This window comes from Amblyomma mixtum, chromosome 6, assembly GCF_055824585.1.
Source record: "Amblyomma mixtum isolate Tamu chromosome 6, ASM5582458v1, whole genome shotgun sequence".
NCBI lineage: Eukaryota > Metazoa > Arthropoda > Arachnida > Ixodida > Ixodidae > Amblyomma > Amblyomma mixtum.
This window is the reverse complement of record NC_143017.1, coordinates 119,422,247-119,445,084: the sequence shown is the minus strand read 5'-3', so window position 1 is coordinate 119,445,084 and position 22,838 is coordinate 119,422,247. Positions and strand designations below refer to the sequence as shown.

Genomic DNA, 22,838 nt, shown 5'->3' with positions numbered 1-22,838 from the left:
TTACAGTGAATCACTAACGAAAGCTCACCGGCCTAGAAGCTGGAATAGGTTTACACGCAATCAGTACGTACCCGTTAACGTTCAGCAGCTCGCAGCGCGGAACCGTCAGCAGGAAATTGCACCCGTGCATTAAGCTCACCTTGATAATGCTAACAGGAAGTTCAAAGGCGCCTTCATGTTGTCGCCGAGAGATATAATGAAACGGCGGAGCAATAGGGGTAATAGGTTTTCGACTCTAGCTATTGTTCCAGCAGACCAGCCATTAAGAACAAAGGCACGGGCGCTCCGTTTGGCGGCCCGCTTTGACGGAATGCTTAAGCCAGGCTCATGTTAAGGCTGTTACAGTTGTAATTCTCAGAGCAAGGCGCTCTCCCTCACTTGTTTCCCAACGGGCACAGGGGGGCTGGCATAAGTTTGCGAAACTTTCGTGCAATGGAATAGTTACGACACACGTATAGAGACGCCGGCGTCACACTTAGGCAGCGTACCGCTGTCGTAAAGATCGCTCCGGAGAACAGGGAACGCTCTAGAATTCAGCGAAGGAAAAATAACCGAGTAGAAGAAAGTGTTCACAAAGCGAAACCGGTTTCATCCTGCTGAATGTCCGATAACCTTAGCGCTAGCTGATGAGGACACTTGCTTCGGATGCAAGTTGAATTTGCCTACAGTGTTGAACTGTAAACATTTCGTTGAAGCTATATGTAACTGATGGCATCATGCTATTATTACAGCTATACTATTCCTTCGACAACCGGGCCCTAAATCCACCAGGCAGGCTGTAAGAAGCTACATCTGTGGTACATGATCTGGGAGAGCACGTTGCGGCCAATCCGTTCTTCGCTTTTATACTCCAAATAGTCAAGACAAAGCAAGAAAGCAACGGTCTAGTACAGTAGTCTAGTATTAACTCTATACCTAGGTAATATCCTCTTCTAGGAGTATCGTAACGCCATGAACCGTAGATAATAACGAGCCATGTGATACATTTTTCGTCTACACCGGAAACTCCATTCAGAATTTTGTTGCAACACTACGCTAGTCGCCGAGCCATTTTGCGGAGCCGAGGAAAGGTCATACTGCGCATGCGCGAGGAGCAGTGACGTCACACGGCGCACAGCTGGCGCGCCGCCGCCGACGATGCGTGGATGACTCAGAGGTGCCGCCGCCGCGCTCGCCAGTTGCGCATGCGCAGTAGCGCCGCATAGCTAGCGTGCCGGGGCCATGGCCGCTGCCGCGCGCTCTCCATCGCCTCTCTCGCTCTCCACTTCGATGCGCAGTAGGGGCGCACAGCTAGCGTGCCGGGGCTGCCGGCATGCCAGCTGTGCGTAGTGACGTCAATTGCTCCTCGCGCATGCGCAGTATGGTCGTGCAAGAGCACGGGAAACGGCGAGACTGTGGATAATGTAGCTCACGCAACAATATATGGCTACGCGCCGGTTTGCTTTCGCAATCCTCCAGGTTTAACCAGAGCTAAACCACAGCCATTTTTTTTTGTTCAAAGATGAAGGGCTAAGATGATATGAGTGCAACACTGCCACATATGAGAGCTACGCAATACGGAAACCGCTGGGGGTAATGGCTTCGTAAGTAGACAGTCTATCTTAGCAAACTGCTCCTACCAACAAGAAACAAAGAAAGCACCTGGGTGAATCTTGTATCAACATGCACACTTGACAATCGACAATCCTTGGAATCACAAGAGCAGCTACTGTCAGACGCGCTGTATATATCAATGATAAGGAACTCTCATTGCAGCGTGAGTACAGTCCAGCGTGTGGGCGTGTGCGTGTAAGCGGGGGGCGGGGGAGGAGGGGGTGTAATGGTTTGCAAGGGCCACAAACCGACAAAAACATTTTCCTTGTGGCGACAGGGAAATGCTTGCTTTATCTCCAGTGGAAGAAGCACAAGACAGGCGCTTACTTGAAGAGCAATGCGTGTGCAATACTGCGACTGTCGTTTGTGCCGAAAGCGTTCTCTGCCATTAGACAACGATTGCGGTTGTTTCGAAACAAATACGAGCGGGTTACTCAATGGCAATCAGAATAAGTGAATACTCAATAAGAACGGTAATCAATGCAGATTGGAAGGACTGAAGAGTGATCCAGTGAGCACCACCTTCTATTCCAGGCAGCTGCTCTCTCTTTAAATTACGGTCGTTTTATTCCGCTCCCAGGCGAAACGCGTCAGCGCTGCCGCCAGTGGCTGTTCTAAGAATCAATCGGCGGCAATACTTTGACAGCATGCTAGCTCCGGCGCAGTAAGATCCAATGATTTAGAAAAGAAACCCTAGAAGCGGTGTTCATTTAATTACACCGTCCCAGGATCGTCGGCTGCGCAAGTGGTATTTTTTCGAGGGCGATCGAAACACAAACCCGTTGTGACACGACTCCAAATTAGGAGCCCAGAGTTAACGGGATTCCAACGGATTGGTCTTTGTACGGCTCGTCGCACTTGATACGACCGCCGCTTGCGTGAAACAGGTGACCCGCTCAGCGTATATGTGCCGGCCCTTGAATGCGGTGCGAACAAAGCAGCGATTGAAACAATAGGGTTTCCAGGCGATTAGAACAGGCGCAAATCTTTTCTCGTTGACGAAGCATGGCGCGGATTTAGTTCACCTGCTGCAGTTTTCTCACTACTGTTTGCGGTAGCCACTCCGTTATTCCAAGAAGCCAGTGAACTGGTGCTGGAAAATTTGATATCGAAGGGCCACAAAGTGGTTTTTTTTTTGCTTTTAAGGTGCAAGCGGTGCTAGCGTAACAAAGCTAAAATGGCAGCGTCTATCTCTAGCCTGGGAGACTTAAGCCATCGTTCCATAAAAGCACCACTCACCTGCCACCTCCCCACTGCACATCCACTAAGTAGGGGCCTACATGCTTACCCACCACCAACGTCGATTCAACACCCAACGCAGCCCCTGCACGCCTTCATCTTCTAAATGCGCCTTCTATATCGCACTTACCCAACCCTACCCTCCAGAAACGCTATCCACCCTCAAGTCACCTATCTCCACCATTCACAATGCCGCCGCTCACTACGATCTCACCCAACAGCAGAAGGAAAAGGCGGCGGCGGAACCGAATTGAAAGACGCAGCATTGAAGCCAGCTGCCACCTACAAGCATCACCCGCCAGCCACTTTCCCACCCGAATCCTCTATACTTTAAACACGAATACGCCTCTACGTGAGCAAAAAGAGAGTTCCTGTTTAGATTGTACACTGGGAGATGCACATCCACCCAACACCACCTTCAACCCACTTTCACCCCACAGAAACATCGCCCACCACGCACTCAGCCATCTTCGCTCACGTTCGCCTCCCAGGAAAATTTTGTCGCGTGTGTGCAGCTTCGAGTAAAAGTATTCATTACAGTAAAACCATCGAAGCAATCCTACGAAAAAAATTCTAAATGTTTTCGCAGAACTGTCGCATAAGACGTCTGATCGTCCCGTAATTTTTCATGCACAGTCCACCCGTCACGCGCTTTATTAACCATTTTTCTACTTCCTTGAGATCGTTTGGTCCCAGTACACGCTCCCTACAAATGAGGCGCTGCCGACCTCACTTCGCTCCGGAGATAACCTGCATTTCGTTCACTCATTGATATCTTTCGTTTTGCGAGGTGCTGTTGTGTACCTGATTTCCACATCAGCTGCAGTACCAACGGTCCTACCTTAGTCTTCGCTAACCTCTAGCTGGGTATACTTTTGTTCCTTCAAGAGCAGAACAAAAGAAAAACGCCATCATTGAACTGTGTGACCAGCAAAGGAGAGGATATCAAGATTCTAAGAGAAAAGCGCAGAAGAACCGCAGTGCCAAAGAAGCACTCAAAGACAAAGAAAAAAGAAAACGTCCAACAGCTTCTCTCCCACGCGCGTTCCTGCCGGAAGCCGACGTGACGCCCATCAACGCAACCACTAAGCAGATTCCGACTGCGCTCCCCGCCAATGGACGCGCGCGCCATTATCTCAAAGCGTGGCAGCCTGCCTTCCTTCTTTCCTTGTTCTGTTCTTCCTGGCTCTCATAAATGGCCCTACTTTTGCCAGCGAATGGTTCCGTCCGTACGGCGCTCCTGTTTTCTGTGCAGTGCGGAATCTGTAACGAGGCAACCATGGCGTGTTTAGAGATGTAGCTTGTATTTGTAGTTTTACTCCGTTTCCGTGTCCACTGCAGAACCCACGCGACCACTGCTCAGTGGCGTGGTAAGCGCCGCACTTAACGCCTTAAACCGATTCACGATCTAACGGTGACTGTTCCCATTCGCTTTGATGAAGCCGACTTAAGAACGTCGTTATTGCTGTAGCCGCAGCAACACAGATTCAATCTAGCGGCGGGTGCATAAATTCTTCTCACACACAAAAAATAACAAACTTAAGAAACTCTGCGCTTCCACTGAAGCTGATAGACTTAATAAAAAATAATTCCCACCTTTTTACTTCCTTACAGTTGAGAATGTTATTTTTATGGGATTTAACATTCCAAAGTGACACAGCCTATGAGGGACGCCGTAGTGAAGGGCTGCGGAAATTTCGACCACCGAGGCTTGATTAACGTGCACAGATATCGCACAGTACACGGGCCTCTAGAATTTCGCTTCCATCGAAATTCGACCGCCGCGGCCGTGATCGAACCCGCATCTTTTAGGTTAGCAGCCGAGTGCCATAACCACTGAGCCACCGCGGCGGTACAGTCGAGAATGTCATACACTACAGAGCTCTCAGGTTTTTCTGTCGCATGTGCTCGCACTTAGCAGTGCGCCACCTATCTGATGAGCAACGATTAACAGCACCAGAAGGGGAAAGTCTCCAGTAGCCGTTAACTCTTACGGGCCCGGATGAATTGATGATGATGGTGAATTTTTATAGCTCAAGGCCAGCTTTTCAAAACCTAGGCTCACCAAGCACGCGAGCCAAGGTAGTGTCGAAGATCTATTTTTCAAGTATTTCACCGGGAAGAAACCGAGCGCAGAGCCAGGGGAAAGCTTGTATCTACTGCAGAACCGGTGGAAGAAACGCAGGGTGTTGCAGCTACCAAGTCTCCGGGGCAGGAAAGCTTACACTGCAACAGGCATTAACACCTAAACACGCATTTATCTACCTACTATCTGATACTTTATATTTATCTATCTACTAGGCATTTATCTAAATTTCAGTGATGTAAAATGCAAGGAGTGGATATTTAATTACGTCGCAATATAACTGGCTGGCTTTTCCTTTATTTCTGCTGTTTTATTCGCACAGTGTCTAGGCTCATGTGGCTGTATTTTCATCGTGCTCCAAATTAGGTCTTAGCCTCATTTGCCTATCTGATCCTTCATACTCTTATAAAAATGGTCTATAGACAGTCTATAGACTTATTATTGACTCTATTCACTTCCTATAGATATTGCTTTTTGTCTATTCATAGTATATAAAATGTCTATAGAGAAAAGTCTACTGAAAGTGTATGGCCATAAATCTATAGATTGTCTATAGACTGTCTATGGCATTTGTATTGCCTATAGACTTTTGTCTATAGAGAGTCTATAGACTTCGCAGACAGAATCTATAGACACTCTATAGGCTGTCTAAAACTTTTTTCCTATAATGGGCAGACCCCAGTGTACCCCCTGTTTTGGTGATAAACGAATTTCTTTTTATGACGCAGCCGCAGCGTTGGCTCAGTGGTTATGATTCTCGGCTGCTGACCTGAAAAACGCGGGTTCGATCCCGGCCGCGGCGGTCGCATGTGGATGAAGGCGAAATAATACATGCCCGCACACTGTGCAGTGTCAGTGCACGTTAAAGAACCCGACATAATCTAAATTATCCGGAGGCCACCACTACCGTGTACCGCATAGCCTGAGTCACTTTGGTTATCGCACAGAGCTTTGGTTGTGTGAGAAAACATTCCGGTCGTGGCTAACGTCGTCTTTTGCTTAGCAAACAGCGATCAAAATGGAATGGGGGTCTTTTATAGCGAACTAGGTGAAGATGAACCAAAAGCGAAAACAAAAAAGAGCGCTTCATGCTTTGTCAAATAAAATATGCGTTCAATTACGCAAGACAAAAAAAGAAAACGACTGACGTCCTATACTCTAACGGTAACAGAAAATGAAAAATGAACATTAGCCCCTTGTTAACAGGCACTACTGTTTATTGACAACAAAATAGAGACGACGCAAATGCACCACCTAGCGTAAAGGTAACCACTTTTCTGAAACAGCCTGATTTAGTTCTGATTTTCTCTTCCCTCACAAACCTTTTCGTCAGAACATTGCCCTGGAAAGATGTCATTACTTTATCCTCCTCTCAACCAGTGTTTATTAAATTTACTCACTTCACCCATTGTTGTGGCAGTTTAAGTAGCGGAAGGGGAGAAACAATATGCAGCGCCATCAGGGCAAGCAAAAATTTGCTCTGTTTAAATTTTACCTGACCAAAACTGCTGGTTAGTTAAAACTTTAAGCACACACCACACGTACAAGCAACGTAGTGCCCGGTGTTCTCAACTTTCCTATCTCCAGCGCGGGCTCTTACGCGCAAAGGTGCTCACTCTAGCTATGCACCAGGTGTTGAATTTTGCGCCGCATTCCCGTAGTCAAGAGTGCACATTATAGTGTTTATTTAAAGTTAGGATTGCGTCTAGGCCGTAGGATAAAAACTATAATTCTCTCCGAAAAACATTATGCGGTGCTATGGAGAACAATTAAAAATTTTGTGTGCGTATATTTCGAACCCTCTACCTCGCAAAAAAAAATGAATGGCTCAGAAATGTTAGCAATTGACGCATGGGGCCCACTCCTACATCCACACAATTGGCAGCCTTATTCTTCAAACAAACACACATTTATGACCAATTACCTATTTTTTATGCCGTGGGAAGTTGTTTGCGCGTGAAAAAATATTTATAGCGGCTTTTAGTACAACGTTCCAAAGCCTTACAGAAAAAAAAGTTACAGCACTGGGCAAGGCTTCCTGGGCGCACCATAGAACTTCACGACGCTCATCTTTATTTCAACGACGTTCAATCTTACCTCTTTAAGTACGTCCAGCAGAGATTTCACATGCAGCCGGCTTCAATGATTTCGCGAAAACAACTCTGGGTGCTTCGAAAATTGAAAAGTAATTTGAAAAGTTGCGCGCAGAATCGTAGACGCCGTGCCGCAAAGAGATAATATTCTCGTGCAAGTAGTAAATAGTGTTTTTGTCTCCGGAAGTGTGTAGGAGCTTGTAATAATAATAAAAAAGGGTTGCTTCGGGCCATGGAGTGAAGCGCAGAAATACGTGAGGATATAAAATGTAGTTTCAGCAGTCACGGTATCTTCGTGGCTTCGCCGTTCACATACTGCGCAAGAAGACACGGGTTTGAAGCCGGCGGAGGGGGCATTACTTCGAACGGAAAATCACAAAGCATGCAGCTTGCGTGTCGCTTTCTTTTTTTACTACCAGGCATCTTTATTAGACTCATTATTAAAATATTACAATCTTATTTAAGTCCTTGTTATCAATAACGCAAATGCTGCCTTCGGAATATTTATTTACGAAACACAGAAAATACAAGATAATGCACAAGCGGTGAATGAAAGCTTTTAGCCTGCACAATTTTCGACTAGGGGTGCTGTATTCGCAGTGTCACCGAATTTTATGTTCTTTGATATTTTGATATTACAGACTCATATAAAGTAATAAATCTAAGAATACTTCCTCAGCATGCGCTGAGTTGATAAAATTTGCAAAAAACAGCATTTACAAATCTTGGCGTTCTGCACCAAACAGCTCAAATGAGAAAAGAGTAAAATATCGCGTTAAAACATCTGTAAGCCGAGCCCGTTATAGGAGATCCTGTTGAATGTGCAGTATAAAAAGTGTTCGTGCTCAAAATGCGCTTAAGTCATTAGAGGGGGAAATCAAATTTGCAGGGCCAACTTTTTAGTTCCTGGAAAAAAAAAGAAGCTCAACACCACTGACTACTTTTACTAAACTTCCGTAGGTTTATAGGCATATTTAAAAGAAAATGAAATTAAAAGCATATGCGATGTACGATTTGTCTCTTGTGGTAGAAATGTTTTACGTTTTAGGCTGTTTTGTCGAACTGAAAGTAGCAATTATCCAAAAACATACGTGTCTTGTGTTAGTGCCAGCGTACATTCAATAGAAAAGAGCAAGACTGTTCGCGCAACCTAGACGTACACAGGTAAGACAATGTGGGACAATTTTGAGCCTACTCCCCTATGGTTTCTAAAGTTCTCTAAACAATCTATCAATTGATGCTGATCAATATAAGTAAGTTTGTTTCATGACATGTCCAAAGGATATCGAGCGCTCAGGATGCTTTTCGCAACAATACCAGCAAGATAACGACCGTAGAAAAATTAGCAAAACATTAGGCAAAACCAAAGCTTCTCAATCTTAAGGAAAAATTTTTTGAAATGATTGTTCAGAAAAAGAAAAATGCCTCGTCTTTAGCTTCATTTTTCTGGAACTCTGTTGTGCGGCTTTACGTATTATAGCTTAAGATGATAAAGCCGCATGATAAAGCCGCATGCGAGCACTACTCGCAGCCTTCTTCCTACATTCTGTGAGAAGCATCACGAAGCATCACAGTTCTAGCGTACTGTGCAACCCAGAAAGCGCACCCTAATTTTTTGCAGTGCAAAACTTTAGCGCCGCAGTCCTACTTATACGCGTTTTTTTTTACTCACTAAACCTAAATCTGGTACGGAAAAATAAAAGGTTCGCAAATATGCGCAAATGAATGTGTTCTGGCCAAAAACTTCACGATATCTAGACCTTATTATGCAAGTTTTATTCAGGAGCCAGTTCCTGCGTTACTCATCAACATCATCGAGAGAGATTCAGAGCTGGTGCCGCATTTTTTTCTATCCGCTGAGAATGTTTCCGCAACGTTAGTACTCCACCCACTCACCTAGCACTTGGCTTGCCTAAATACAACTTTACATAGCAAGTACTTTCCCTTCTGTGCTTTTCAGAATATTTGCTCCATTAATCACATTGCTTCCGCTACCATTACATCCCACAGAAAAGATCGCCATTTACAGCAGGGAGTCGCTACATGCAGCAGAAATCTCAACTTTCATTCTCTTACTTCACGCTCGAAATAGTTACTGTAACCCCTCCTTTCTTGCATCGCTACTGTCACCAATGCCATAATTTCCCGAAAGTTGGTGAACGAACTTTTCTGTACTGAGAATTTCTCACTGTACTGTTTGAAATAAATTAAGTTTCCCTTTTTGGGGCTTGTCTTATTTTTTGATGTCGAATTAACTGCGTCTTTTTTTTCATCAAAATAAGTTGAAGGTCAGAGTCTGCGAGCATGTGGCAGAGTACCTTCCTTGTCGCCAATTTTCTTGCACTTCCAAGTGTCAATTTTAACAGCTATCTCTACACCTGCATGCCTCGTTAGATCATCAGTAAGCGAACATAAAGGCTATGCTGCAGTGTTAAAACAAGCTACTATTTAACTTCTCATCTCAGACTGCAAACATCGCAGTCTGCCTATTTAGCAATTGAGAAATTTCATGATTCGGCATTTTTTATATATACTGAAAGAAAATAAATATACAACAATATAGATTTCCAAACCGCTCGTGAACCGCTATTTTTTTAGTTACTTTAACGCAACAATTATTTCAGCCAGATTATTTTAACATCTATGAGTTGCGTTATGAAGCAAATTATTAAGAGTGCACCTAAACGGAATCAGGCTGCGAGAACTAAATCCGACACTTTATTCGACTTTTTATAGCATCCATCCGGTGCCTCGCTCTATCAACTATAAAAGTTAGCTCCAGCTCAGCCTCAGGCCGGGTAATGCACTTTTCGCGCCATCCGTAAGTTCACCTTCCCCGAGCAGAGCCCAATGAGACGACGGTTTTAGCAAGCAGAGATTTCGCTCCAGCTGGCACGTGTTGAAAGTGTTCCCGTTCTTCGCGAAATAAAAAGAAATACATTTCGAAGACGGAATAAACGAGCAGTATAATAAGATTGGAATATGCGGAAACAGCAGCTTAATCTCTGCGCGTTGGCCTCGCCTCCATCGGGAGATCGCCGAATGGAGTAGCATGTCCTCAATTTGCTATTCCTTGCTGGTCGGCGGGGTAGTTCCCGCTTTTCGGGAATGAAATCAAAGGCTCTGTCCCTGTTTCAATGGTTCGCAATGTGGCTGGCTCCTTTGTGCCTACATTTTCTGCGCATTAGTAATTCATGAAGCCACAGCAACCGTTCGTTGAACCTGGGATATGCAAATAAATGCTGTAAGAAGATTGTGAATTTGGAGATAACGGAGATACGATGAATCTCTTTAGGGCGAATACGGCAAAACATCTGGAAAACTAAACTATATATTTTTTTAGGTGAAACACAGAGTATATTTAATTTAGAACGTGGGTGCACTTTATCCTTCAAACAAAAATAAGCTGTAAAGCCCAAGTTTTAAAGATTTGCAGGCACAGGTAGCTCTTTATGAAAGGGAATAGTTTTTGCCCAAAAGAACGAATTCTGTTTATTTAAACTGCGAAGTTCAAAATATCTCAACGGCATTATCCGCTCCAAGGAGAATTATTGAGAAAAAAAAGTGTACATTTTGGTGACAGGTATGGAGTAATTACAGATTAAATACGAATACATTTTTGCTTTTATAATTTTTGATATTTAAGCCAACTCCCAAAAACCGCCCTGAAACAAATCTCGATGCGGATCGCATGGCTGGGAATTCTATTGAATGATTTGAAGGTTTTGTTAATTGAATTTTATGCTTTAGTAAAAATGCTCACTCCAATTTTAATGCTTGTGCCGTAAGGAGAGGTCAGCATTTTTATGTGATTCTTAAGGTCAACTACATAGGTAGCGAAAAGCTATGCGTGTACCATCGCAAAGTTTAAGTTAAACGCTAGTATCTGGAATTTTCACATATAGTAAATGAACCACCTTGTACAAAGAAACTTGACACATCGTAGCAAAATGCTATACTTCTGGAAAAAAATTCTAAATCAAAACCAAGCGCAATTACAGCATGACTGCTTCACATTTGAGGACTTGCGCTTCCATCAAACTTTTCCTTCAGTCATAGAATATTAAAATCATTGCAATACATTACTTTAAGAAAGATGCAATGCACTCAGATACTCAGTTCTACCTACTCTCCTTCCTTGTACAACTCGGTCACGGAACACCGAACGTTCATTTTGAAGGTTTTTTTTACGTGAACGCCAGAAGGCAGTGCAGGTAGCAATGCATGAACTGACCCGCTGTTCTACACATAAAAAAAACTGTGAAAATCTGTAAATGTGCACTTTTGAGCTCCTACGGTAGCACATGAACACTGAAGTAAGCAAATAACTGTTTTTTAAGACATGCAGGTGGAAACAATCAAAATGAACGTATGAAAAAAAAAAGTGGGGTGGAACAAACCTTACCTGCTACAATCTCTGGAAGTGTTACCAGGAAAAAAGTCCAAATCAGCGCTATGCAGGCAAGTGAATCTCGTGCGGGCTTAATCCAGTGAAGTCTTTTCTTCCTAATTTCGTTCGAAGGAGGCAGCAGCGTTCTGAATACTTTCAATTTTGCGTCTCCCCGGAAATCACACTGCTTCGCACAGCACATAACCATCGATGCGAGGGCTGAAACTTGCCGCTTGTAGAAGGACTCGGACGACGAAGAGCGAAGGCTGACGACGTCCTAGATGGAACCACTTCCGGTACCTATACCAGCGGGTGTTACTCTGTTAGCGTCTTATCTGAGAAAGGGAAAAAATAAGCTCTGAACTTTTAGAGCGAAGGATCTTGCAACTGAGAATTTTAGGAGCATCCGAATGTAAAAATGAAAACTTTTGCAAAGTGTTTTGCCACAGAAAAAACTTTAGCGAAAGTACGGAATCGTAACTGTACTGCCAAATTTAGTTGGCAAAGGTTAAAACAAGCGATACGGTGAGTCGAGCGACGGCAGGTCGAATCAGTTCTAATGATGCCACAGCGGTTGCAGCCCAGCGTCGCAGCTTCGGAGTCGGCGGCCGTCGCGTTGCAAGGCCGGGACCGACGCGAATGCGGCAAGCGACTGGGAGATCTCGCTGAGCGGTCACGGAGGAAAGGAGGGAGGAAGCGAGGGACAGGTTCTGGGGAGGAGGAGGAGAGGCCGAAATGACTGGCGCTTGCCGAATCGATGATACCAGCCCCATCTGGCGACCCTTGCGAGAGGTGGCGGCGCCCACCGAAGCCGCCCTTATTCTCCCCTACGAGAGAGGAACAACCTGGGGAAAGGGGAACGCGAATCGAAAGGGAAGTATATATGTAAAAGGGAAGCTGGCGAAAGAGGGCGGAAAAGGAAGCGAGCTCCTACGGCGTGACCACGTTCTTGGCCAGCCATGCGCGGTTCAGGGAGGGGTTCGTGAAAAATCGCGCCGAAAGGTCGGGAAAGCTTAGGGCGTTCTTTTCACTGGACCAATAGGCAACAACGTTTCTAATTTGCAGTTTAGAAAGCCTTTGCTGTCAGAGCGCAGAAAAATAACAACGGTTGAGATATCGGTCACTATAATTCTCTTCCTTCTTACTTCAGCCTATCTCACTTGTTTATGTGGGGTCACTGTTTCCGATGAGTTCTCTTCCTGTCTTCGGCTCTAAAGAGTGACATCTTCTTCTCCCAAAGATATATCTCCACCTATTCTCGCCACTTCCTCTATGATCTAGTGTCGTCTTCCCTTCGATGACAGTACCTAAATCCCTACTTCCAGCATACTGTTCATCCCTTCTGATCAAATTACTAAACCAATGGAGCCTAGACTCCTTCAGCGTCGCTTCCAGGCTTGCCATCATGTCTCTTATGTGATCCTTCCGAACTAAACCGCCATTAGTGCCATTAAACCTGTCTTGAAACTTTTTACTAATATTTATTTCATTGATGCGTGGCGCAGCCGCTGTTCTACTTCGTTACTAACACGGCTAAATCGCGCAGAAAAAAAATGATAAGATGCATTTTGCTGTCAAGAAATGAACCAGAGCCACTCAGAAATCATTACAGTCACGTTGAATGACGGCTTGTAACAGATGCACAGCTATAAAGAGGTCGCACCAACGTTATCTAATGCAATGCTCGAAACCAAAGCGAAAGCTGAACAATCCCGTTCAATGAACTGGAGCAAACACTAATTCTTGGTACGCAGTCTGAGGAATGTACATGCTTAAATGTTAAAATTTCGCGCTGTGCACAATATCTACAAATGCAGTACTATGCAGTAGTTTTGTTTCCAATGAAACCTCAGCTTTCCTGGAAATCAACAACCGGTGTGGTTTGTCGGTCGCCAAGAGGCAACAGTGCGAAACTGAATTTCAATATTTTTATTTGTAATTCAGAGAAAACTAATGCCTCCGGCGAAACGGTGAGCGAACAAATTGATACTGACGGCTTACGATTCTTACGCGCAGCAGAATCTGACTTATGAAATTTTTCCTGCGCTGGCTAACCCAAGAGTTCTCACGGCTTTAAGATATCAATGCAAAGTACCAAATACTGTAAATTTTCGCAGAAATTTTTTATGCCCAGCACTCTGCAGAACGTTGTGGCACGCGCAAAAACTAGAAACGCTTGTTCATATAGACTGGCTTGTCACCTATTATAACGTGCCACGTCCATTGCAGATTTCACCACCTTATTTGCCGTCGTACTAGAGCAATGATTAGATTCCCTGTCATGGCACTGATTACTGGTTCTGTGCTGATTACCGGCACTAGAAGCTATCTCCAATCAGACACAGTCTTCGTGTTCTAAAGAGAACATAATTTAAAAACAAAGCGCACTCCTGAGCGTCGTCGCTGAGTTCATATGGCATGCGCTTAGCCTGGCTCTTATCAAAACCGGCAGATGCACTGCGCTGCTGTGCGTTTCAGTGGCAGGAAGGAAGATTGGTGAAGTCGGGGCTACAGACGTCATGTGTGTCTATAAAACACACACGACGTCTGTGTGTCTTCGTCCTCGTTTTTTCTGCGCAATTTTTTAAGTATGCATATCAACCAACTTGCCCAACTTTCTGCTCTCCTAAGTGTCTACAAAAATATGGAGCGAAATAAAACACATCTAAAATAGGCCTTTAACCATAAAATCCAAAAACGAAATTTCCTTTGTACATAGGGCTAGGGGCAGACGTGTTTTTGTTCTTCAAGGTTTTCTTAAAAGAGCGAGCTAAGATATCCGAGGTGAAATTGTTGTACTCTTTATATGTGGGTCAGCAGCGCTTTATGCAAAGGCTTCAGATTTTTTTTTTCAGTGAACAATGCTTAAGCGGAGTTGATGACGGATGGTTAAGAAGAGTTTCATTAAAGCTATAACGTGGTGCAATAGCTGACCAGTATGTTGCTGTCTTGGTAGGCCCAATCGCACAAAGACAGGTTAAAAAAAGAATTCAAGCTTGGCGTACACTTCTACTGCGCTTTATTTTTCAGTAAAATGCTGTGCAGCAGTAAGTTTCGACATTGCCTTTGTGGCACCTGCACGCAAGCGTATCGGCGCTAATTCAAGAAACCAGATCAAGCGATTCGGTGTGAAGGCTCCCATCAAGACGGATAAAATTGTACGCTATCCAGGATAAACTAATAGTCGAGAATGCACGCTCAGATGTTGATCTAATTAACCCCTTAGCTCAGGTTAAGAAACTTCCCAGGCGCAATCACTACAACTACGCAGAAGGATGGAAAGCTCTTATGCAAAGCTGGTAGTAAAAGAGTTCTGGGGTTTATTCGGTCAATGAGACTTCATTGCTTTTGGCAGTGCATGATGCTGTTTCGAGAAAATCTTAGAACTGTTCGGACTGGCTTCCCGTTACCCCAGTAACTGTGGCTAACAAAAGGTTTTTTTTTTTCGGCGCTTTCAAAGAGCAACGACTAGATCAAATTAGAACGCTGTATATATTTTCAAGTTAACTTCATTCTCTGCACAGTATACTTACCGGAGCTGAATTGGAAAGTCTGTTCAGGCGATGTTTTTTGAGACCTAATTTGGTTACGCCAAGACTGCTGCCGTTACAGGAATAGAAGCGTACCCTGCGCCAGAACAAAAAATAATTTTCAAGGTTTTTTTTTCTTGCAGAGGCATCGCATTTTTCTATTATTGCCTTCAGCAAAAAATGATGTCGGCCTGTACAGTCCCGGACACAACATTACAGGACATGAAGTTAAGAAAAAAAAAATTGATTTCCGTGTTTCCTCGCTAACCAGTCACCAGGTTATTGTTCCAGAAGATAGAGCGCACAAGTCTCCTCATCTCTCCGTGCCTTTCATTTTTACTTGTCTTGCCTAACCACGCTCAATTTTTAACGCGATAATATTAAAGTCCCATATCCGGTGTTGGCGTTGTCAGCGTCAGCGTTGTGAGAGTTGAGAATGATAAATCACCGGCATGGCTCTGGCAGGTGGTCCCCAGAGAGCAACCTAGAACGCAGATGTGTCACCTCGGTGACGTTGTGTCTGGCGCATGTGTTTGTCTCTTCTTCTTCCGTCCCGTCCGTCAGCGCTGTTTTGTCGTACCATTCAAGGTGACGTTACCTTGTACCGTCATCAAAAACTGCCGACCAGATAGTAAGCAAACTGCCTACCGTAGCAGGGGGCAGTTATATTTACGATCGCTCACTCGGGAAGAGCAACCTTGGTCGCACAATTCCCACCGCTGGGAATACCGGCCATCACGTAACTACCGTGCGATGTCCGGTGTCCCCAGGGGGGCGGCACTACGCAAGACCGGTATAAGAACTCCCAGGGATCTACTAATGTAGAGAATGGACTTCTGCATATATAAGAATTAACTAATTACAATATCGCGTCATACCCTTAAAGCGAAGCTTAAGGGTATGACGCCTCCAATTTTTTTTTCTCCAAACCGCCTTCCGCAAACTCTTCTCCATAAATGTACATATGCACCGCGCTTAAAGCGCTTCGTAACTATAGAACTCCCTCGCCTGAAGCCTTGTGACGTCAATGTTGTAAATGACGATCAACTTTGGAAACATAACGCCTACAGATAGCTCACGCCATGCGCGCTGCCAGAGGAGAAGCCGACGTACCGCCTGTTGCATAACTTTACAGTCCCTTGCGCCATTCATCCCAACTGTGCAGTGGACAGTAAACTTTTGTAGCAGATGGTACATAGCCCGTATCAAGTTGTCGCTGTTACGAAACACCCAGAAACACGCTAGACAAGAAAAAGTGGACGACACACCGCGCTATCAACTTGTTCTCTTATGTCTCCGGCTGCGAATATATGCACAAAAAAGGAAGACAAATAAAGCTAGAATAAAGTAACCCGAATGACGCAACATTGCAGCCATTCCTAAGCGTATCGTGGATCAAGTAGTGCAGTCAAAGAAGCTATTTCTTTTTCGAAAAAGCTGACAGACACTCTATGGTCGTCTCTGATGAAGAATAAGCGCTCCAAAGATATTTTTACAAAGCGCTTCCAAGAGAGGGGGAATCTTTGAAACGCTGTTTTTTCATCAGCGAGGACCACAGAGCGTAAGCTTGCCGTCTAGCAGCCTTCTTGAAAAAGCAATGGCTTCTTGGACCGCATTGCTTACTTCACGATGCTCCCAGCAACGCTTGTAATATTGCGTTATCATGGGTTATATTTTTCTTCCTTTGTTCCTCTCCTTCTTATACATTTATTCTTGGATGGCTGAACAAACGAAGCAGTTAACACTGAATGTGGTCTGTCGCCCACGTCTTTTTAGTCCTGTGCTTTCAAATCTGTAAAGATGTACTAAACTTCCCGAGCCACGGTCCCAACTATGACGTCGTTAGTTATCATTCTGTTTGTTTTTTCAAGAAAAAGCTGCCAAGGACAGCTCATCGCAGCTTTACGACAGCCGAAAGGACCGGAATAACTGCGAACAACGGTTCTCCTATATCAAGGAGTTTTGGTTATTTTCAGAACAGATTACAATTTCAACATGTACTTGCTGTGATAAGGAACAAGACCTTAATCACTATGGTAACTTAAACCATCAGAAGGCGAAAATTTGGTGTTGCCCGGTGCAAAAACCAGGTCGGTGTGCAAAAAAAAATGCCGTTCAGTCAAACCGGTGAAAAATATTGAACCGACTGTCCCTAATACACCCTCACCAATGAATTTATGTCGCCCCCTTCATCCTTCAACACGTTCAGCACCGATGCAGTTTCACTTTATCTGCCTTTCTCAAAGGAATACACGAACAAAGCACAGTCTCGCCGTCGTCCCGTGCTTTCTCACTTTCTCACTCAAAGTTCTCACTTTTGTGGCGCGACCACCGGCTGCGCGCGTATTTCAATTACGCCTCGAAATTATTTTTTCAAACACCGCAAATCCGATTTGTCCGCGCAAAGAAAACGTACCGCCGAGGGTGTCAAAACCAACGCTTTTCGAAAAATGTTCTCTGCTGTCGGTTGCAATCCCCGCACAACCAGACAACCAAGGAAATGCCCGCAGGTGTTTTACTGGACTTCCCTCGGAAGCCGGCAATTGCTTCATCCTTTTAAAAGCGTTTTTTTTTTACTCCATTTGTAAAAACCTTCTTAGGAACAAGTTTCTCTCTTCATGTCTGCAGAGGACACATGTCTTGCTGTCACCTGCCTGCATCGTTCTCCCGTACCTTATTTTAAAGCTCAAGAAAATAATTGCAACAAAGACTTATAATCAGTAAAAAGAATGCTGAGATGATGTAAGTAAAACTACACGATAAAATTGTGCTCAAAACCAAAGTGACATACTGACGCCTATTAGCTAAATGTATGTAGAATCCCTTTGATGAGAGATCACCCCGTTTAGATGTTTGTGTCTATAATTACTCTCGCCTGCTCCAAAATTGAACTGTGAAAAATGTCTCAGGTAAGGTAAATTCAGTGAGCAAAAAGGTAAAGGGGATGGCTACTCGGGCGTTCAAGAACTTTTCGCAAAAAATATATTGTTATGCTCTGTTTGATAATTGAAGTGGGTACGGAAATTCTTGAAAACCTTCGTATTCCAGCAGCGCTGAGCTCCGGTCAGCAACATTTAAACTGTTTCGGTCCTACGTGCAAACGGGATCATTTTTCACGGATGCATCATAAAAGAAGAGTCTTAGTTGTAGGTTATTTGCCACCGCATAATTTTTGCTTACTTTAAATAGCTTATGTAATCTGAGTTTAGCGAAAACGGCTTTCCTTCCTTTTTGAAGAAGAAAGCAGCGTCGATATTGCTTCAATGGGCTGTAAAAGATTTCCCTCTAATGCTTCCCCATGATGACGAATTATTATGGCGCAAGGTTAGCCACGGCCAAAGATCGTCATTGCACGACGAATTTACGTCTACGCAAGTAGGGGTAAAACACCCATTGCGCGATCGTTTTACCCCAAGCAACTGAAACAAGAGAAAGCCTGTACCCATTGTATCACCGGTGGGTATCCGGGTGACACTACGGATCGAACCCTGCACTTGGCGCATGCTCATACCACTCGCTGTGGTCCCGTCGTACCTCTTTAGCTCATAGAAAACAAACCTTGAATGCATTAGGCTGAACTACGCGTGTTAAAAGCACAGAGCTGAACCGTGTGCCTTCTCTTACGCATTTGAAAGTGATGTTTCGCTCAATGAGGGAGAAGACGGAACTCATGAATAGATTTATTATCAATACATGCATCTATCTTCATGAGGTATATGCCGTTGACGCAGCAATGTCTTGCTGTTTCATAACCGTTATCTGAATTGAGGTACATTTTAAAATTTTCATTCCTTGCTACTCGATTATGCAGGAAGGATTGCCACAAACTTGATGAGAGTAGCCGCAGGCGAATGCCATTTACTTTCTTCTAGTTTGTACAGTTATCCACTTACTGTTTGAAGGAGTTGTACTTGACAAATTTTTCAGGACTTCCGACTGCGTTTAGGTAGAAAACTTAGTGGCTGGTCAAAAATGGCGTCAGCTATGACACAGAGAACAATGGATTCAGCGACATACGAAATTGAACAACTTGGAGAATTGACTTTGTCTTTTTCTGACTAACATAGACGAAAATATTTCGCGAAAAACATATGGCCTATAGTAAAGGGAACTATTACTCCTTATACCGAACGCTCTCCACAGTTAAGAGAAAATATTCCCTTTCTCTGGCAGTGCAGCCCACAGCTCACGATACCATCGCCGTCAAAGTCAGTAACTTAAATTCAAGAATTTCGCAAGCCTTTATGACAGAAACGTCAGCTGCGTATGAACGAAATCAAATCATTTCCTTTTGGTTCTTCTCGAACAGAAAGCAGGACAATAGACACGCCCACCAGACGGAGATCTTGTTCGCAATTCTTGAAGGAAGACCGTTTTCGTGACACTGATTTATTCTTTCAGAAGATATACTGCCTTTTTTATTATTTTAAGAGCAGACCACCGAGTGAGAGTAGCCGCAGGAATTCTAACAGAATTCTAACCCTAGTTTTTCTTAATATTTTTCGCGCGATAACCTAACAGCGTGGGAATGCGAATGGACAGTCACTGTTATTAGTAAGAGAATGCGTTTTTTTTCTTATTAAACTATAGACAATTGTGGCATTAAAGCAAAAAAAAAAGAAGAGGTCTCGACACAGCTAGGATTTTTCCGAGTCGTTGGGTCGATAACAAAGCTAGAGATAACCGTTTGCCTGACGAATTGCTGAACTACAGTGAAAGGTACAGATTACCCCAGAAATCCAGGCCGAGTGCTAGAAAAAACTTGAAACGTTAAAACAGCCTAGGATTCATATGTCACGCTGCCAAAATCACGGGTGCGGACCTGTTACTAAGGGATCTTAGGCTCAATGTGCTTTTAAATTTTGCAACCCCATCGGCTAGCAACAGCCGGCTCGCAGATAATTTTTACTTTTCAGGCGTCGCTAGTATGATGAATTCCCGGATAAGGTAAACTACGCTACTCACTTCAAGCAAAGTGCAATGTCTACCCTTCAACGTCTAAGCCAGTACAAAACATTTCACAACATATTCGTTGCGAAAGAGGAGAGCAATCTCTCGAGAGCATGCCTTCAATGGCCTTTGTAAGTTTTAATGCAAAGAGTGGCAACGATTCGGAGTGCCTACAGGTTTCATCACCAACACCACGGGTTGCTAGTCCGGTCTGGTCTCCGCCGCCGACGTGATCTTGCGGCAGGTTATAAAGGAGATTGGCTAATCTGTAATGATCAGAGCGGCTAGATTGGAAGAGCGATGCCTATGCCTCGTACCTCCCTGTGCGAACCCGGATCGCAGCTCGCCCGGCCGTCGTAATTACACGGCCGCCCAGGCCTAGCGTTAGCTGTTTGCCGAAGCGATATAGATTCTCCACGGCTCGGCACGCAATCTCCAGCCGGCCGGTTCCGGACCCGGGGTGCTTAGACCGGGGGCTCGGATTTTGCACCCGCCGCGCTTGTCCAGTGCACTGCCTTGAGAGCACATGGTGTCATTAGGGCCACGCGCTGCACCGAAACGAATTCCGAAGGCCTCGAAGTTACGCATTCTGAACGGACATTACGCAATTCTTAGCGTGGCAAAACTATCTTCCATGATAAAGCCTAGACTTATTTATGCAGCCTGGCTTCCTTATGTGTACCAGCCATTTCTTAATAGATTTTTAAAATGTGTTTGAAAGGCTCTGATGTTAGCGTGGCTGAAGTGTTTTAGCCAATTAAAGAAACCTTACGACTTCATAATCCGATATTCCTTAAGTAAAATTTGAGATGTTTGTTTTATTCTTGACGCGTTATTTTAATAACGTGACAAGAATGATTTTTTCTTGTGCCAATGTTTTGATTGGAAATGAAACAGAACATAAAAAAGTTATTCGAAACTTGATTTATGCAAAAACCATGTCATATTTTGACATTTTGGAAACGTGTCCATATACCAAAACTGGGCACGAGAGTTCTTAAGCCGAGTATTGTTGTGCACTTTCCTCAACGAGGTGGTTGTCAAATTTAATGGAGAACAGTGTTTCTTTTATAGATAACAACCGTTCAGCCGAGAGGTATTTGAGACTGTATTAGTATTTGTATTCCTCCCACTCAATGCGACCTGCAACCTCGAATTTAAGTACTTCAGTTTTCTCAGCGCACGTAAGAAAGATCACAGAACAGGAAAGCCAAGATGTGCACAAGCAGGACAACGCTCTGAAAATCTGAAGGTTCCATACGAGCAACGAACGGAAGGCAATTGTTGAGGAAAAGGTAAAATCCTACAGAATGTTTACCCATCGGTGTCTTAGAAAAGACGACCACCCCCAACAAAATATTCAAGGGATAAAAGGAAAGGATTAAGATCACGTGGAAAATGAAAGAACGATCTTAAAAAAGAAGGCAGGCCTGATTGGCTTCAAAGAGAAAGGGCAACAACGTGGCAGTCTGCTCTGTGTCCCGTCTTAGATGCTGCTAATCTTTAGTAATCTGTTCTTAAATCAGTTGTTTGCCGGCTTTATGAGACGTACAGCATGTCAGTTCTTGAAACGGCGTTAGAGAAAATAAATGTCATATTCAAGCTCTTAATGATGCCTCGGAAGAAGACAAGGCTCTTGTACTGTTATCTTCTTTCCTCGATTATGTTTCAGCTTGGCGTCGTCGTTTCCCTTACTTTCTGCAAACATTACCTCTATATCCCCTTCATAACAAGAGAAAAGTTGTTTTTATTCTAGCAAAGGTTGTTTTCTAAAACTTGTTTTTATTCAAGCATTCAGAGAACACAGCTTCACTTAGGGAACAGAGTTTTGAAGCCTTCGGATTCTGTTTTAGCTCCGATGGATAATTGAGTAAACAAAATGAAATAAATAGTGCTTTTCTACAAGTGGCAATCTCAGGTTTACTGGCCGGAAAAAGAATCTACAAATGGAAACTTATGGACTCTATTCCTCTTTGTCCAAAGTAGTAGTCATTCCGGTAAATGAAGCCGACCTCACATCGCCCAATTCACCTAAATACAATGCAATAACCCCATTCCCGATTCGAGTTCACTGATTCAACACAACCTGCCATCTGCTATTTGTACTGGATAGCTGACCAAGTAAAGCGACTGCCCTAGACCGGAAGTGGTCCTGCACTCAAGTTCTGAAACAAGAAGAAGAGGGCTTCAACTGCGGGAGTTTTGACAAAGCTGTGTGGTTATATTTTGCACCTCCATGGATGGTAGCGCACCCGTGCACCGTAATCAGTAGTTGATGCCTAAATTGATCTATCTTCTCAGGCATTCTGTTGTCAGGGTGTTAGTGGTCGATTCTCCATGCTGTGGTAATTAAACTATTAAAACTTAATAAAAATCAGTCGTCGTACCTCGAGAACTCCGTCTTCATCACTCAACACCTCTCCTGAAATTAGCCACAGCGACAAGCAAGGGCACTTATTAAAGGCCTCACTCAAAGTGATCACGCTTACTCGTGCATGGCGCTTAGGTGCCAGCACAATCACGGGTTGATCTAAGTGTTCGAGGATAAGCTAGGGTCGGTTTTGATTGAAAGAGTGAATATCCAGTGATTTGTTGAGTTACACATGCCACATCTGGCGAATTTCGCCGAAACTCCACTTAAGACTTTTGTCACCCGAGAGGCATCTCTAGTTTCAGATTAAACAAACACAAATTTCAGTTTTTCTTTTACAGAAGGGGCACGCATAGCGCAGCTGCAAAAAGCTGCTGCTACCCACAGCTTAATCAAGCAACTTCCCAAACTCATGACAACAGCAGAGGCAAAACGTCAAAAGTGTCATTCATAAAATAGGAAATAAAAGTAAATGAAGCTGTCAAAAGAAGAATACATTTGACAGCTTCACATGAGCAGAAAGAAATGTATTACATGAAGTAAAATGAACTTGACTTCTACATTGCCACTTTTACGCTACTGAGAG

The 22,838-nt window shown here is 44.0% G+C and overlaps 1 pseudogene across 1 annotated transcript in view; it reads right to left on the bottom strand.

Moving 5' to 3' along the window:
• The window catches only part of LOC149340206 (neural cell adhesion molecule 2-like), a 50,875-nt pseudogene extending 39,145 nt beyond the window's left edge, over window positions 1–11,730 (bottom strand). Inside the window, exon 1 of the transcript XR_016283839.1 lies at window positions 11,417–11,730. The product of XR_016283839.1 is annotated as a neural cell adhesion molecule 2-like (transcript). The remainder of the gene's footprint in view (window positions 1–11,416) is intronic.
• Window positions 11,731–22,838: the final 11,108 nt, after the last annotated feature.